The sequence below is a fragment of the Triturus cristatus genome, chromosome 5_1 (genome assembly GCF_964204655.1).
Source record: "Triturus cristatus chromosome 5_1, aTriCri1.1, whole genome shotgun sequence".
Taxonomy (NCBI): Eukaryota; Metazoa; Chordata; class Amphibia; order Caudata; family Salamandridae; genus Triturus; species Triturus cristatus.
Window position 1 is genome coordinate 75,893,323 of NC_140587.1, and position 13,836 is coordinate 75,907,158.

Here is a 13,836-nt window from a genome sequence, read left to right on the forward strand (position 1 = left end):
AGTGTGGCTGTGCCTGGTCCACTCTTGCCCCATTAACACTCACCTGAGCCAGCGTGGTCCTGTCCAGTCCCCTCCAGTAGCCCCATTCCCAATCTAAAACAGCCAGCCCTTCCCAATGTGTTCAAACACCAGCTCAAACCATTCTAGCCCCCAAGTACGTCGACTAGGACCACAGGGTCACCACATGGCTATGTTTTTACCGGCCTACACAAAAATAAAGAAAATCACCTGAAGCCGATATTTTTTCCTCTTTTCAGTGGATACTTAAACTACAAACATGATAAGAAAGGACTTTAAAAGTGTGTTCTAGATCTTCCTCAATGATCTGTGTCTGATAGTTGAATAAAGACAGAAAAGCAGTATAAAAATAAATAACACCGCCTTTTATATAAAGTCCTGTTTATTATGGATCACCTGTCTTAAGAGCCACAAGTCCCGCTGCCGGGCTCAGCCAGGGTATCCTCATCGGGCGGGCAGGCAGGGCTGGAGGAAAGCAGATGGTGTTCTGCAGTTATGTTATGTTAATTGGGTCTTGTTAACCACGAGCATCTCACCCTATAAGGCCAACAGTTATTGACAGTGATGTTAAGAGTGATAAGAACATCCATCGTTTTAGCCCTTTTTTGGAAAGTCTGTGGTCGCTACATGCTCGGAGGTGTGTAGGGAGCTGGTTCCAATATTGAGGGGCTTGGTAAGAAAATGATCTCCAGCCATTTCTGGCAGACCGGGCCCTGTGGGGGAGCAACCAATATTTTAGACCCGACTGGAGACTCCTTATTGGCGTATATCATTTACATTTTATTTGTAAGCACTGTGGCCCATTTCCATGTAGAGATTTGTGTGTTCGGCAGAGGAGTTTGAAACGTGTTGTTACCGTGTAAGTTTCTTAAGATAGAGTCGGGTGGTGAACGTAGAGGAAGATGAAGTACCAACCATGCTGCGATGTTTTGTACCACCTGGAGTCTGGTATATAGTTCTTCATTCATGGACACCATTCAGGCGTTTCCATAGTCCAAGTGACTGATATAGTGCCTGGACTAGGGATTTCCTTGAACTCTGTGAAATCCACTGGAATATATTTCAAAGGGTGCGCATGATGCCATAGCAGGTGCCTGCTATATAGTTTACGTGGTCCTTCATGGACAGTTTGTTGTCTGCTTTTATTCCTAGATTCCTTACTGTTGCTTTTGGGATGGGGCTTGAACCGAGACTTGTTGGCCAACAGTCGTCTGACTAGAATTTGTTTGCTTTTCCAAATAGTACCACCTCCGTTTTAATTGCGTTAAGTTGTAGGCAGTTTGTCTGCATCCAGCTGGCAATATGATTCATGCAGTTTCTAAATCTTATTTTGGTGTCTGCAGGCATGGGTCCCATGGTTGTGACCAGCTGTGTGTCATCTGCATATGAGATGACCTCAAATCCATATGATTTGATGACTTTTGCCAGCGATGCGATGTATACTTTGAAAAAGGTGGAGAGGGGAATATTACAGCGAGAGACCGACCATCCTCAGTCGGCAGGCAGCTGGCTACAGGGGTGCACTGTCATCTGAGGGCCATGCCGCATAGACCCGAGTGGGTGCCATCCCCACTCCCTGGCAGCGGGCACCCCACAGCATGAAAAAGCAAAACTAATTTGCCCATGAATTCCAGCCAGTAATGGTCAGTGACATTACTGCGGTGGGGTGGCACTAGTTGCCTCAGTGCTTCTGGGAGCTCCATGCAGCCTCATTGCTCCTCTGAGCCCCCTGCAGCCTCAGTGCTCCTCTGAGCCCCCTGCAGCCTCAGTGCTCCTCTGAGCCCCCTGCAGCCTCAGTGCTCCTCTGAACTCCCTGCAGCCTCAGTGCTCCTCTGAACTCCCTGCAGCCTCAGTGCTCCTCTGAACTCCCTGCAGCCTCAGTGCTCCTCTGAACTCCCTGCAGCCTCAGTGCTCCTCTGAGCCCCCTGCAGCCTCAGTGCTCCTCTGAACTCCCTGCAGCCTCAGTGCTCCTCTGAACTCCCTGCAGCCTCAGTGCTCCTCTGAACTCCCTGCAGCCTCAGTGCTCCTCTGAACTCCCTGCAGCCTCAGTGCTCCTCTGAACTCCCTGCAGCCTCAGTGCTCCTCTGAGCCCCCTGCAGCCTCAGTGCTCCTCTGAACTCCCTGCAGCCTCAGTGCTCCTCTGAACTCCCTGCAGCCTCAGTGCTCCTCTGAACTCCCTGCAGCCTCAGTGCTCCTCTGAACTCCCTGCAGCCTCAGTGCTCCTCTGAGCCCCCTGCAGCCTCAGTGCTCCTCTGAACTCCCTGCAGCCTCAGTGCTCCTCTGAGCCCCCTGCAGCCTCAGTGCTCCTCTGAGCCCCCTGCAGCCTCAGTGCTCCTCTGAGCACCCTGCAGCCTCAGTGCTCCTCTGAACTCCCTGCAGCCTCAGTGCTCCTCTGAGCCCCCTGCAGCCTCAGTGCTCCTCTGAGCCCCCTGCAGCCTCAGTACTCCTCTGAGCACCCTGCAGCCTCAGTGCTCCTCTGAACTCCCTGCAGCCTCAGTGCTCCTCTGAGCCCCCTGCAGCCTCAGTGCTCCTCTGAACTCCCTGCAGCCTCCGTGCTAATCTGAGATCCTTGCAGCCTCAGTGCACCTCTGAGCCCCCTGCAGCCACAGTACTCCTCTGAGCTCCCTGCAGCCGTGGTGCTCCTCTGAACTCCCTCCACTCCCCCTGTGCAGCCTCAAAACTCCTCTGAAGCCCTACAGACTCAGTGTTCCTCTTCTTTCTCTGCGGCCTCAGTGCAACTCTTAGTGAATACAGCACCGGCACTCTTCTGAGCTCCCTGCAGCCTCAGTGCTCCTCTGAGCTCCCTGCAGCCTCAGCACACCGCTGAGCTCTTTGAAGCCTCAGCACACCGCTGAGCTCTTTGAAGCCTCAGCACACCGCTGAGCTCTTTGAAGCCTCAGCACACCGCTGAGCTCTTTGAAGCCTCAGCACACCGCTGAGCTCTTTGAAGCCTCAGCACACCGCTGAGCTCTTTGAAGCCTCAGCACACCGCTGAGCTCTTTGAAGCCTCAGCACACCGCTGAGCTCTTTGCAGCCTCAGCACACCGCTGAGCTCTTTGAAGCCTCAGCACACCGCTGAGCTCTTTGAAGCCTCAGCACACCGCTGAGCTCTTTGAAGCCTCAGCACACCTCTGAGCTCTTTGAAGCCTCAGCACACCTCTGAGCTCTTTGAAGCCTCAGCACACCGCTGAGCTCTTTGCAGCCTCAGCACACCTCTGAGCTCTTTGAAGCCTCAGCACACCGCTGAGCTCTTTGAAGCCTCAGCACACCGCTGAGCTCTTTGCAGCCTCAGTACACCTCTGAGCTCTTTGCAGCCTCAGCACACCGCTGAGCTCTTTGCAGCCTCAGCACACCGCTGAGCTCTTTGCAGCCTCAGCACACCGCTGAGCTCTTTGCAGCCTCAGCACACCTCTGAGCTCTTTGCAGCCTCAGCACACCTCTGAGCTCTTTGAAGCCTCAGCACACCTCTGAGCTCTTTGCAGCCTCAGTACACCTCTGAGCCCTTTGTAGCCTCAGCACACCGCTGAGCTCTTTGAAGCCTCAGCACACCGCTGAGCTCTTTGCAGCCTCAGCACACCGCTGAGCTCTTTGAAGCCTCAGCACACCGCTGAGCTCTTTGAAGCCTCAGCACACCGCTGAGCTCTTTGAAGCCTCAGCACACCGCTGAGCTCTTTGAAGCCTCAGCACACCGCTGAGCTCTTTGCAGCCTCAGTACACCTCTGAGCTCTTTGAAGCCTCAGCACACCGCTGAGCTCTTTGAAGCCTCAGCACACCGCTGAGCTCTTTGAAGCCTCAGCACACCGCTGAGCTCTTTGAAGCCTCAGCACACCTCTGAGCTCTTTGAAGCCTCAGCACACCTCTGAGCTCTTTGCAGCCTCAGCACACCTCTGAGCTCTTTGAAGCCTCAGCACACCGCTGAGCTCTTTGAAGCCTCAGCACACCGCTGAGCTCTTTGCAGCCTCAGTACACCTCTGAGCTCTTTGCAGCCTCAGTACACCTCTGAGCTCTTTGCAGCCTCAGCACACCGCTGAGCTCTTTGCAGCCTCAGCACACCGCTGAGCTCTTTGCAGCCTCAGTACACCTCTGAGCTCTTTGAAGCCTCAGCACACCGCTGAGCTCTTTGAAGCCTCAGCACACCGCTGAGCTCTTTGAAGCCTCAGCACACCGCTGAGCTCTTTGCAGCCTCAGCACACCTCTGAGCTCTTTGAAGCCTCAGCACACCGCTGAGCTCTTTGCAGCTTCAGCACACCTCTGAGCTCTTTGAAGCCTCAGCACACCTCTGAGCTCTTTGAAGCCTCAGCACACCGCTGAGCTCTTTGAAGCCTCAGCACACCGCTGAGCTCTTTGCAGCCTCAGCACACCGCTGAGCTCTTTGAAGCCTCAGTACACCTCTGAGCTCTTTGAAGCCTCAGTACACCTCTGAGCTCTTTGAAGCCTCAGTACACCTCTGAGCTCTTTGCAGCCTCAGTACACCGCTGAGCTCTTTGAAGCCTCAGCACACCTCTGAGCGCTTTGAAGCCTCAGCAAACCGCTGAGCTCTTTGCATCCTCAGCACACCTCTGAGCTCTTTGCATCCTCAGCACACCGCTGAGCTCTTTGCAGCCTCAGTACACCTCTGAGCTCTTTGAAGCCTCAGTACACCGCTGAGCTCTTTGCAGCCTCAGTACACCGCTGAGCTCTTTGCAGCCTCAGTACACCTATGAGCTCTTTGAAGCCTCAGCACACCGCTGAGCTCTTTGCAGCCTCAGTACACCTCTGAGCTCTTTGAAGCCTCAGCACACCGCTGAGCTCTTTGAAGCCTCAGCACACCGCTGAGCTCTTTGCAGCCTCAGTACACCTATGAGCTCTTTGAAGCCTCAGCACACCGCTGAGCTCTTTGCAGCCTCAGCACACCTCTGAGCTCTTTGAAGCCTCAGCAAACCGCTGAGCTCTTTGCAGCCTCAGTACACCTCTGAGCGCTTTGAAGCCTCAGCACACCGCTGAGCTCTTTGAAGCCTCAGCACACCTCTGAGCTCTTTGAAGCCTCAGCACACCTCTGAGCTCTTTGAAGCCTCAGCACACCTCTGAGCTCTTTGAAGCCTCAGCACACCTCTGAGCTCTTTGAAGCCTCAGCACACCGCTGAGCTCTTTGCAGCCTCAGTACACCTCTGAGCCCTTTGTAGCCTCAGCACACCGCTGAGCTCTTTGAAGCCTCAGCACACCGCTGAGCTCTTTGCAGCCTCAGTACACCGCTGAGCTCTTTGAAGCCTCAGTACACCTCTGAGCTCTTTGAATCCTCAGCACACCGCTGAGCTCTTTGAATCCTCAGCACACCGCTGAGTTCTTTGAATCCTCAGCACACCGCTGAGTTCTTTGCAGCCTCAGTACACCTCTGAGCCCTTTGTAGCCTCAGCACACCGCTGAGCTCTTTGCAGCCTCAGTACACCTCTGAGCCCTTTGTAGCCTCAGCACACCGCTGAGCTCTTTGAAGCCTCAGCACACCTCTGAGCTCTTTGAAGCCTCAGCACACCGCTGAGCTCTTTGAAGCCTCCGCACACCGCTGAGCTCTTTGAAGCCTCAGCACACCGCTGAGCTCTTTGCAGCCTCAGTACACCTCTGAGCTCTTTGAAGCCTCAGCACACCGCTGAGCTCTTTGCAGCCTCAGTACACCTCTGAGCTCTTTGAAGCCTCAGCACACCGCTGAGCTCTTTGAAGCCTCAGCACACCGCTGAGCTCTTTGAAGCCTCAGCACACCTCTGAGCTCTTTGCAGCCTCAGTACACCTCTGAGCTCTTTGAAGCCTCAGCACACCTCTGAGCTCTTTGAAGCCTCAGCACACCGCTGAGCTCTTTGAAGCCTCAGCACACCGCTGAGCTCTTTGAAGCCTCAGCACACCTCTGAGCTCTTTGAAGCCTCAGCACACCGCTGAGCTCTTTGCAGCTTCAGTACACCTCTGAGCTCTTTGAAGCCTCAGCACACCTCTGAGCTCTTTGAAGCCTCAGCACACCTCTGAGCTCTTTGAAGCCTCAGCACACCGCTGAGCTCTTTGAAGCCTCAGTACACCGCTGAGCTCTTTGCAGCCTCAGTACACCTCTGAGCTCTTTGAAGCCTCAGTACACCTCTGAGCTCTTTGAAGCCTCAGTACACCTCTGAGCTCTTTGAAGCCTCAGCACACCGCTGAGCTCTTTGAAGCCTCAGCACACCGCTGAGTTCTTTGCAGCCTCAGTACACCTCTGAGCTCTTTGCAGCCTCAATGCTCCTCTGAGTTCTTTGCCGCATCAGTGCTCCTTTGAGCTGTTTGCAGCCTCACTGCTCCTCCGAGTTCGCCACAGCCTCAGTGCTCCTCCGAGGTCTCAGAAGCATCATTGTTCCTCCGAGCCCCTCCCAGCCTTAGTGCTCTTTGGAGCCCCCACAATCTCAGTGCTCTTCCAAGCTCCCTGCAGCCTCAGTGCTCTTCCGAGCCCCCTCCAACCTTAGTGCTCTTCCGAACCCCCCACAGCCTCAGTGTTCTTCCAAGCGCCCTGTAGCCACAGTGCTCCTCTGAGTCCCCTGCAGCCTTAGTGGTCCTCTGTGTCCCCTTATCCTCAGTGTTACACTGAACTTCCGGCATCCCCAGTACTCATCTGAACTCCCTGCAGCCTCAATGCTCATCTAACCTCATTGCAGCCTCAGTGCTCCCCTGAGCTCCCTGCAGCCTTATTGCGCCTCTAAACTCCCTCCACCCCTGTTCAGTCTCAGTGCTCCCCTGAACCCCTGCAGACTCAGTGTTCCTCTTGTTTCCCTGCAGCCTCAGTGCAAATTTTGGTGACTACAGCACCGGCACTCTTCTGAGCTCCCTGCAGCCTCAATGCTCCGCTGAGCCTCCCTGCACCCTCGGTGCTCCTCTGAGTTCCCTGTAGCCTCGGTGCTCCTCTGTTCCCTACATATCCTCAATGCTCCTCTGAGCCCCCCACAGCCTCGGTGCTCCTCTGAGCCCACCACAGCCTCAGTGCTCCTCTGACCCCCTGCAGCCTCAGTGCTCCTCTGACCCCACCACAGCCTCAGTGCTTCTCTGAGCTCCCTGCAGCCTCAGTGCTCCTCTGAGAACTATGCAGCCAGAGTACTCCTCTGAGCTCCCTTAAGCCTCAGTGCTCCTCTGAGCTCCCTACAGACTTAGTGCTCCTCTGAGCCCCCTGCAGCCTCAGTGCTCGTCTGATCCCGCCACAGCCTCAGTGCTGCTTTGAGCTCCCCACAGCCTAACTGCTCTCCTGAGCTACCTGCAGCTTCAGTACTCCTCTAAGCTCCCTTCAGCCTCAGTGCTCCTCTGAGCTCCCTTCAGTCTCAGTGCTCCTCTGAGCTCCCTACGGCCTTAGTGCTCCTCTGAGCCCCCTACAGCATTAGTGCTCCTCTGACCCACCATCAGCCTCAGTGCTCCTCTGGCCTCCCTGCAGCCTCAGTGCTCCTCTGATCTCTCTACAGCCTCAGTGCTCCTTTGAGCTCCCTACAGCCTAACTGCTCCCCTGAGCTACCTGCAGCTTCAGTACTCTTCTGAGCTCCCTGCAGTAACAATTCTCCTATTTGCCGCAGCACTCCTCTGAGCTACCCCCAGCCTCAGTGCTCCTCTGAGCTCCCTCCAACATCAATGCTCCTCTGAGTTCTCGGCAGCCCCAGTGCTCTTCTTAGCTCCCTGCAGCATCAGAGGAGCACTGAATAATGGAAACGCTATGAGAGAAATTGGTTGATTATTTCCTGGCAGAGCTGCGTCAAGCGAGGTTAGTTTCAAAAGAGGGATGACTTTGGTGTGTTTCCATGGGTCATGAGAGAGATGAGACATCACTGATGGATGGGGCACCAACCCCATGGGGGAGTGTGGCTGGATATTACTGAAGAGAAAGATGAGGCATCCCTGAGAATGGGTGATGACCCTGATTGGGAATGTGGTTAGTCATTGCTGAACATCTCACTTATACAAAAATGTTAATTGGTCACAGACTAGTGCATACACAATACTGATCCTGTATTGTAACTTTGTAATCACTATATGCATTCAGTGTTCTTTTTGTAATTGTCTCCACTGGAAGTTACCTTTGAACTCTCTTGCACATCTAGTGTTCTCTTTAAATTGTATTGAATCATAAAGAGCCTCGACTTAAGACTAGGCCTGATGTGGGTTAAAGAAATACCACCAGGAAAACATTTCTCCACATTCGTGGTTTGAGACAGAGCAAAGATATGCGAGCACTCTTGATTTGCAGTTAAAGTGGCACCCGTCATCCTGGCTGCGAACTACCCCTCTGCCAGGGCTGATTACAGGGCACATTGTGTTTCTTGGGGTGCTGAGGAGGATGCTGATTTCTGTCCCTGCACCTCAGGGCACATATCATGTCAGACCTTACATGGTTGTAGATCTGAGCTCTCTCTGGAAAGTGCTTTTTCCCTGTGGGCTATCAGCTTTGGAATGTTCATTTTTCTCCCTTAGTATGTGTGGAATGTATAGAGAGTTGGAAAAGAATTATTGGTGTGTTGGGAATGTTTGCATGAAGAGTGAAGGACTTTGTGGCAAAATGGTTGTGTAGAAAACATATGAATGAAAGGTTACCTGGGGTTAGTCTAGGGCCAGTTTTTGTATGTTCAGGACCAGGTCTCTATTTTGCATGTCGAAAATCCCCTCTCTATATAGAATTTAGACCATGCAAGACAGAGGTGGTCAGACACTCCCCCGTCATGCACAGTCTTAGGGAGGTGACTCTTTGCCCAGCAGTCAATTCTGTGCTGAGCATGCTCAGTGGTTTCTGGCAGAGGTGAGTGTCACCCTCCCAGATCCCCCTGAACCTTTATCACACCTATTACCCCAACCCCCATTCCCTTGGACCAGCATGGTGCTATGGTGGGAGAAAGCCTTCAGGATAAGATTGCTGATGGGTGTGTGCAGGCGTCCTATGGGCTATAACTTACTTTGCAGGGCTGGGGAGGCTCTCGTGGTCCTGGATTCTTTTTTGGCGAGAGAAGGATGTTGTCGGCCCTTCCTCACAGTACTAGGCATTGGCTGTCTTGGATCCCACATATGCTCTGCGAGTTAGGGCTGCCTGTTTTGGGATCATAAATATTTCTTGGCTTTGTACTTCCATGCATGCTTGCATTTATGATTCACTGATGTGTGTCTTTTACTAGTAGTGGGTTAGTAAATATAGAATATGGTCCTCCAGAGACCAGTTGTTTGTGTCTATTCTCTGTTTGCTGGTTTATGCTTCCTTACCCAGGTAGAGTCAATGAGTACAAGAGGAGAAAGATTCAATAGCAAAATCTCTATATGGATTTTTGAAATGGCATGACACGCCCTCACATCGCTGCTTTATGGGAGAAAACTAACTTGCCTTCGAACATTGTAGGTCTGCAATGTTATGAAACAGCTCCTTAGATTTGGAATACTACTAATTTACTCAGAGAAGTAATCCAATATTACTACCATTAGGGAAGTTTCCTTAATAAAGCCAATAAGATTCTAAGGCGGTTCCAGTGGTGCTTCCAGGGATCTGGTATTTGGAGTCTGAGTCAGTGAAGGAACCGTTCACACACTCCACTAGTCCTAGAGGTTACTGGTCAATCTTGGGAGTACCAGTGCTAGAGCTGGGCTAGCAACCAGTTAAGTGTCATGTTATGGGGCATACATTTTTTCAAAACTGAACAGTCTGATCAGTTCTGATCTGATTGGCGGAGGCACAACTGGATCGACTAATTTGCAATCAGAAACGTGTACTTTACATTTATGCTCTAACTATGACATTAAACCTAGATATTGTGAGTGCAGACCCTGTTGCTTTTCTCCTCCCTCCTTCTCTGCCTTTCCCTTTCACAATCACTCCTTCCTCATCCAGTATCTCTGTCTTTTATAGTCCCTTTGATGAAAGCAGATACCTGATTTCATTCCCACCCTCACTAAGATTTGTTTCTCATTTACAGAATCAAAGAGCCTGATGAAGAGATCTGCAGCACCACAGCACCAGAAGAGCCCTTGGCGCACCACCAGATGATCCATCGTATCAGTGTGCAGATTCTGAGAAATCCCTCAGCTGGAGGTTGGACCTGGATACTCACTCTACAATATACGTTCAGGGGAGAAACACAGGCCTAGTGTGTGATAAAGCTCATGCAGAGCTTATTTTTAAGAACAGTTTAAAAAGATGTACACCAGAGATCATCTCTTTGAGTATACCGAGTGTGAAAACCTTTGGTTCACTCAGCACTCCCACAATTGTAATTCTAATGCAAAATTAGACCAGTTAATCTGAACAACCTGAGGATAAACCATACCATTGTAAGGAGTGTGAGAAAAGCGTGACCCAAAGAACATTTCTGTTGAAATATCAGAGATTGCTTACAGAGGAGCAAATCTAGCTGTGTATGGAATGTGAATAAACCTGAAGTGAGGGGTCTTCACTACACAGGCATCAAATAGTTCATTCTGAGGATAGGTCGTACCAGTGTATGGAATTTGGGAAAAGCGCCATTGAACCAAAGAAGCTGTTAAGAGACCAGAGAGTCCACATAGGTAATGAACTCTATAACTCTACACCGAGAATGGCCCACTGGTAAAGCAACAGATAACCCATTCTGGTGAGAAACCCTTTCACTGTAATAAATGTAAGAAACACTTCGCTGAGAAGAAATCACTGTAGTCATATAGTCCATACTGGTTAGAAACCATTCAACTGTACAGAAAGTGAAAAAAGATTTATTGATAAAGGCAAACTGGTGAAGTCGAAAAGGAATGTGGATGTTGTGGGCAGAGTTAAACCGAAGAGGGAACCACTGATGTGTATAATGGTAGTAGTGATTCAAGGAAACCGTCTAACAAGAAGAAAAAGAAAGGTGCTGGTGACACATGTTATAGGTGTGGAAGTAAAGAACATTTAGCTAACAGCAAAAAATCAAAAGTGTTTTGGTGTGATTTGGCTTTTTTTAAGGGTGTGTAACAAAACCAATAAACAGAAGGAATTCAGCACAAGGATTAAGTGTGTGAATAAGGAACGGGAATTAAATACCTTATAGATTGAGGAGACTGTCAAAGGCAGTTGTGTTCTACATGTGAAGGAGGGTGTGTTGGGTTTGAGTGGTAAATCTCGCAATAAGCCAGTTTGTGAGATGTGCATTTCAGATGTGGACATAAATATTGTGGCTGATTCAGGGTCACCGTACTCAATTGTGAACCAGGATATGAGGAAAGAGAAGTTTTTTGGGGTGGCAGGAGAAATGTTGGAGCCAAGTGATGTTAACACTGGCAGTTTAATAAGGGATCCTAGTCTATGATGGGTTTTCTTTGGGTTACCGTTGAATTTAAGGGAAGGAGAGTTATATGTAGGAGAAAATGGTCCTTGTGTTTTGAGTTTCATTGATCAAAGATATCTGGATATTATCCTGGATTCAAATAGCCTGGGACAAGTACTTGAGGTTAATGAAAATGTTGATGCAGGGAAAAAGTCTGGTGTGAATTTCTTAAGGTGTTTTCTGGTTGGCAAGTTAGAGATTATTTAACACAATATTGTTTTGAAGGATGGCGTTAGTCCTGTGATCCACTAAGTATGGAATATTACTATGTTGATTCGAGAGGAAGTTCAACAGGAATTAGAGAAGCTATGTGAGCTGGGTATAATCAAATTAGTTGAGTCTCCAGATTGGATCTTTACTGTTGTGGTGGCGCTCAAAGCTAATGGGAAAATCCGACTGTGTATTGATTTGCAAGATCTCAACAGGAATATATTGGTGTACAAGTTCCCTTTGCCAAAATAAATGTACTGACATCTCAAATAAAGGGTAGTAATTGGTTTTCAACTATAGACTTGTCAGTATCAGGTACTACTCCATTAGAAAATTAAGATACTTTTTGCTTTCATCACACTGGTGTTGTGTTTCAAATTTGTAAGAATGCCATTCGGTTTGCAATCAGCAGCTTCAGTCTTCTAGAGGCTAATGCATCAAATATTAAAAGGTATAAAAGGAGTGCTATTTTTCCAAGATGACATTCTGATTATGGGCAACGATGAAGGTGAAAATGATAAGCGACTAAGGAAGGTGTTGTTTGCTCTATAAAAGAAGGGTCTTTAAAGTGCATTGTATAGTCATATCATGGCTCTACCTATACCTCTTAAAGTTGACTCCTTCCAAAAAGCACGCTTATGGATTGCAATGGGGAAGGGAACTGGTTATCCAACGACATTTGTGTAGGGGCATTTGGCAAAGAGCAGCTAAATCTTTGATTTCATGGACCACAATTCTTTGGGGTAACACGCTGGTAGGACTAGCAGAGTGCGGCCAATCGGATTTTTGTTAACATTCAGGCTCCCTTGAGCCGGTGGGGCTGACGAGCCCATGGCTACGCACCTGCGCGCCTTGAGTGGTACTTTACCTGAGAATATTTTTTGGCAGCCTACGCAGCAACCCTACACACATACCTACTCCCTGCTGACGAGAGGCAACTACCTCGAAACACGTGTCCAGGGATGGCTAACGCGACACTTATTTTCATTTTAAACTTTTGGCATAGGCGTACCCGCCGACGCTACTTCATGGACCACAATTCTTTGGGGTAACACGCTGGTAGGACTAGCAGAGTGCGGCCAATCGGATTTTTGTTTACATTCAGGCTCCCTAGAGCCGGTGGGGCTGACGAGCCCATGGCTACGCACCTGCGCGCCTTGAGTGGTACTTTACCTGAGAATATTTTTTGGCAGCCTACGCAGCAACCCTACACACATACCTACTCCCTGCTGACGAGAGGCAACTACCTCGAAACACGTGTCCAGGGATTGGCTAACGCGACACTTATTTTCATTTTAAACTTTTGGCATAGGCGTACCCGCCGACGCTACTTCATGGACCACAATTCTTTGGGGTAACACGCTGGTAGGACTAGCAGAGTGCGGCCAATCGGATTTTTGTTTACATTCAGGCTCCCTTGAGCCGGTGGGGCTGACGAGCCCATGGCTACGCACCTGCGCGCCTTGAGTGGTACTTTACCTGAGAATATTTTTTGGCAGCCTACGCAGCAACCCTACACACATACCTACTCCCTGCTGACGAGAGGCAACTACCTCGAAACACGTGTCCAGGGATGGCTAACGCGACACTTATTTTCATTTTAAACTTTTGGCATAGGCGTACCCACCGACGCTACTTCATGGACCACAATTCTTTGGGGTAACACGCTGGTAGGACTAGCAGAGTGTGGCCAATCGGATTTTTGTTTACATTCAGGCTCCCTTGAGCCGGTGGGGCTGACGAGCCCATGGCTACGCACCTGCGCGCCTTGAGTGGTACTTTACCTGAGAATATTTTTTGGCAGCCTACGCAGCAACCCTACACACATACCTACTCCCTGCTGACGAGAGGCAACTACCTCGAAACACGTGTCCAGGGATGGCTAACGCGACACTTATTTTCATTTTAAACTTTTGGCATAGGCGTACCCGCCGACGCTATTTCATGGACCACAATTCTTTGGGGTAACACGCTGGTAGGACTAGCAGAGTGCGGCCAATCGGATTTTTAAATCTTTGATTTATATCTGCTATGAAGAGAATGCATAGAAAATATTGACTTGCTGGCATCTTTCATCTGTTAGACTAGCCATTAGTGTAGCGCGGTAGCCCACAGTTTGCACAGCACCTCACCACTTTGTACAGGGGATTCCAGCTCTCAACATCCCTAGCGCCAGGAGACGCTGACTCCCTGTCTCTGCGCGAGGAGGCGCATAAAGTCGCTCTGGGCTCCCCCGGCGTGGGATGTGCCCGGGCTAAGGGTGGTCCTATCTGTGCCCGTCAGAGGCTGGGCTGGTCCTGTCTCTTGGTTTTATTTTTTAATTAGT

General features: G+C 50.2%; 1 long non-coding RNA gene across 2 annotated transcripts in view; it reads left to right on the top strand.

The window, feature by feature from the left end:
- LOC146830220 (uncharacterized) overlaps positions 1-10,974 on the top strand; it is a 96,509-nt gene extending 85,535 nt beyond the window's left edge. For both annotated transcript variants that reach the window (XR_014961387.1, XR_014961388.1), the window contains one exon: positions 9,936-10,974. This is a non-coding gene — a long non-coding RNA (uncharacterized LOC146830220). The remainder of the gene's footprint in view (positions 1-9,935) is intronic.
- The last annotated feature ends 2,862 nt before the right edge of the window (positions 10,975-13,836 follow it).